Source organism: Pelodiscus sinensis, chromosome 5 (genome assembly GCF_049634645.1).
Source record: "Pelodiscus sinensis isolate JC-2024 chromosome 5, ASM4963464v1, whole genome shotgun sequence".
NCBI lineage: Eukaryota > Metazoa > Chordata > Testudines > Trionychidae > Pelodiscus > Pelodiscus sinensis.
This window is the reverse complement of record NC_134715.1, coordinates 134,303,000-134,307,745: the sequence shown is the minus strand read 5'-3', so window position 1 is coordinate 134,307,745 and position 4,746 is coordinate 134,303,000.

Below are 4,746 nucleotides of genomic sequence, written 5' to 3'. Positions count from 1 at the left end.
TGAAGTATTACAGAAACCTGGTGGGATGGGACGCATGATTGGAATATTGGTATGGAAGGGTACGGCTTGCTCAGGAAGGACAGACAGGGAAAAAAGGGAGGAGGGGTTGCCTTGTATATTAAAAATGTACACACTTGGACTGAAGTGGAGATGAACGTAGGAGATAGCTGTGTAGAGAGTCTCTGGGTTAAGCTAAAAGGGGTAAAAAACGAGGGTGATATCATGCTAGGAGTCTACTACAGGCCACCTAGCCAGGTGGAAGAGGTGGATGAGGCCTTTTTTAAACAATTAACAAAACTATCCAAAGCCCAAGATTTGGTGGTGATGGGGGACTTCAACTATCCAGACATATGTTGGGAAACTAACACAGCGAGGCACAGGCTATCCAATAAGTTTCTGGACTGCATTGGAGACAACTTTCTGTTTCAGAAGGTTGAAAAAGCTACCAGAGGAGAAGCTGTTCTGGATTTGGTTTTAACAAATAGGGAGGAACTAGTTGAGAACTTGAAAGTGGAAGACAGTATAGGGGACAGTGATCACGAAATAATAGAGTTCATGATCTTAAGGAAAGGTAGAAGGGAGACCACCACAATTGAGGTTATGGATTTCAGGAAGGCAGATTTTGATAAGCTCAGAGAACTTGTAGGTAAGGTCCCATGGGAAGCAAGACTGAAGGGAAAAACAACTGAGGAGAGTTGGAAGTATTTCAAAGGGACGTTGTTAAGGGCCCAAAAGCAAACAATTCCGCTGTGTAGGAAAGATAGAAAATATGGCAAAAGACCAGCTTGGCTTAACAAGGAGATCTTGCATGATCTCAAAATAAAAAAGGAGTCATATAAAAAATGGAAACTAGGACAACTAACAAAGGATGAATATAGGCAAGCAACACGGGAATGCAGGGGCAAGATTAGAAAGGCAAAGGCACAAAATGAGATCAAACTAGCTACAGGCATAAAGGGAAACAAGAAGACCTTTTATAAATACATTAAAAGCAAGAGGAAGACCAAGGACAGGGTAGGCCCACTGCTTAGCGAGGAGGGAGAAGCAGTAACAGGGAACTTGGAAATGGCGGAGATGCTCAATGACTTCTTTGTTTCGGTCTTCACCGAGAAGTCTGGAGGTGTGCCTAACGTAGTGAATACAAGCAGAGAGAGGGTAAGTTTAGAAGATAGGATACACAAAGAACAAGTTAAAAATCACTTAGGAAAGTTAGATGTCAGCAAGTCACCAGGTCCTGATGAAATGCATCCCAGGATACTCAAGGAGCTGATAGAGGAGGTATCTGAGCCTTTAGCTATGATCTTTGAAAAATCATGGCAGACAGGGGAGATTCCAGAAGACTGGAAAAGGGCAAATATTGTGCCCATCTATAAAAAGGGGAATAAAGAACAACCCAGGAAATTATAGACCGGTCAGTTTAACGTCTGTCCCAGGGAAGATAATGGAGCAGGTAATTAAGGAAATCGTATGCAAACACTTGGAAAGTAATAAAGTGATAGGGAATAGCCAGCATGGGTTTGTGAAGAACAAGTCATGCCAAACTAATCTGATAGCTTTCTTTGAAAAGATAACGAGCCTTGTGGATAAGGGAGAAGCGGTGGATGTCATATACCTAGACTTTAGTAAGGCATTTGATACGGTCTCGCATGATATTCTTATTGATAAACTAGGCAAATATAACTTAGATAGGGCCACGATAAGGTGGGTGCATAATTGGCTGGATAACCGTAGTCAGAGAGTTGTTGTTAACGGTTCTAAATCCTGCTGGAAAGGGATAACAAGTGGAGTTCCTCAAGGGTCTGTTTTGGGACCCGTACTATTCAATATCTTCATCAATGATGTAGATATTGGGATAGAGAGTACTCTTATTAAGTTTGCAGATGATACCAAACTGGGTGGGGTTGCAACTTCTTTGGAGGATAGGGACATAATTCAAAATGACCTTAGCAAGTTAGAGAAATGGTCAGAGGTAAACAGGATGAGGTTTAATAAGGAGAAATGCAGAGTGCTCCACTTAGGAAGGAACAATCAGTTCCATACATACAAGATGGGAAGCGACTGTCTAGGAAGGAGCATGGCGGAAAGGGATCTAGGGGTCATAGTGGACCACAAGTTGAATATGAGTCAACAGTGTGATGCTGTTGCAAAAAAAGCAAATATGATTCTAGGTTGTATCAACAGGTGTGTTGTAAGCAAAACTCGTGAAGTCATTCTGCCGCTCTATTCTGCACTAGTTAGGCCTCAGCTGGAGTACTGTGTCCAGTTCTGGGCGCCACATTTCAAGAAAGATGTGGAGAAATTGGAAAGGGTACAGAGAAGAGCGACAAGAATGATTAAAGGTTTAGAGAACATGACCTATGAAGCCAGGCTTCATGAACTGGGCTTGTTTAGTTTGGAAAAAAGAAGATTAAGGGGGGACATGATAGCGGTTTTCAAATATCTAAAAGGGTGTCACAAGGAGGAAGGAGAACATTTGTTCCTCTTGGTTTCTGAGGACAGGACAAGGAGTAATGGGCTTAAAGTGCAGCAGGGGAGGTTTAGATTGGACATTAGGAAAAAATTCCTAACTGTCAGGGTGGTCAAATATTGGAATAAATTGCCAAGGGAGGTGGTGGAATCTCCCTCTCTGGAGATATTTAAGAACAGGTTAGATAGACATCTGTCAGGGATGGTGTAGACGGAGCTTGATCCTGCCTTGAGGGCGGGGGGCTGGACTCGATGACCTCTCGAGGTCCCTTCCAGTCCTATTATTCTATGATTCTATGATTCTAAGTGTGAAGAATTTTGATCATCTGCTGTAAAAACCCGATTACCAGGTTCACGCTCCCCTGAAAAGTAGCGTAGCTCCCTCTGCTGGTTTTACACTGTCTCTGACATCTAAGGTAGCAATGCCCAGGAAAGCTGTTCACTGAGAGCTTTTGATCAACTGGAGTTTCAGGGAGAAGTACAGGTGATTGATTGCACATGGCTCTCTTTTCAAGTGGAAGAAGGATTTCATAGGCTAAACTAGCTTACAGTCCCAGCAAATGTTACAAACTTCTATACAAATCTCTTTAAAGACTTGTAAAGTAAACACCAGTGTTGTTGGGTGGTTTATTTACATTTTTTAAAACAGCTGGTAGGAGAAAGTTCATTTAAATTACAATTTGTGCCTTTACTCTTGTTTGTGTTAGTTAGCAAACCTGCATTTAAGGAAGTAAAGATACAAGTTTCTGGGTTGGATTCCCAGAAGCACTTGGGGTTTGCTTACCTCTCCTTCACCGAAGCCAATGGAAGAACTTCAGTGGGAGCAGAGGTAAACCGCGGCTGACTCCTTTATAAATAATCAAGATATGCTGACTCACTTGAATCCCCTGCCCCTGCCCTGGGCCCCCTCCCACAGACCACCTCCACACTGGTGCCCATAACACAATTCCCTCTGCACTGGATGTACAAATAACGGAGCCTTCAGCAGCTGGATTGAAACTGTTGTCCCAGATGTGAAATGCCCCTGTGAGTTACCACTTGGCCGAGGCAGCCTGGCTCCTAGGTCAGCTGCCTGCTCTTGGTAGCAGGTGATTCACAGATTCCACAGCCAGAAGGGACCATTGTGATCACTTAGACTGTCCCCTCCCACTTGTGTAACAGAGGCCAGAGACCTCTGCTTGTTACCTGCATCAAGCCCACGGCTTGTGGTTGAGCTACAGCATGAATTCTCACTCCCCAAATTGCTCTACTTCACTGGCTATGGTTCAGAATGTGTCCAGACATGACCCTATGTTTCCCAGGCGATGGCTGCCTCAGCTGACAAGTTTTCAGGTATCTAAAAGAGTGTCATAAGGAGGAGGGAGAAAACTTGTTAATCTTGGCCTCTGAGGACAGAACAAGAAGCAATGGGCTTAAAGTCAGCAAGGGAGGTTTAGGTTGGACATTAGGAAAAAGTTCCTAACTGTCAGGGTGGTCAAACACTGGAATAAATTGTCCAGGGAGGTTGTGGAATCCCCATCCCTGGAGATATTTAAGAGCAGGTTAGATAAATGTCTATCAGGGGTGGTCTAGGACAGTATTTGGTCCTGCCATGAGGGCAGGGGACTGGACTCGCTGACCTCTCGAGGTCCCTTCCAGTCCTAGTATTCTATGATTCTATGATAATAAGCCTTTTTTCTAGTGTTTTCACCATGTGCTTGCTGAACAGCCTCCACTTTTAAAAATATTTTAAATTCCCTCTTTTCTGCCATGTTTTCTCTTTTAATTTCACAATAACTCCTTTAAATGCACCTTTCTTCACCTACCTTTATATTTAATAAATGTAAATGCTCCACTCTTAACTTACCTTAATATTTAAGGTATTTAAAGCATCTTTTAATTTCTCCAAAAGTGGTCTTTTACCATGTGCGTATTTACCTTTAAAACAAACCCCACTCTAGAAAAACTCCCTTTTCTGTTATAATTCTTTTATATAATAAGCCCTTTCTCTATTTTTTAAAATGTAAACAAAAGTGACCTTTTCAACAGCTTTACAACAAACTCCACTCTCACTAAACACTGATTTTTCCTCTGTTCTCTAATTTTTTCTGTATTTTTATTCCTTTTTAATTCCCACATTACCATGGGCTTACTCATCTTCACAACAGATCCCACTTTCACATGCGTCTGCGACACTTCCGCAGGCGTGTGCCCCACTGTCCTGGGGACTCCCAGCCGGGGAGTTTCCCCTCACACTGACCTGCCTGCGGCGTGTCGGGTGCAGCACCCTGCCCCACAGAG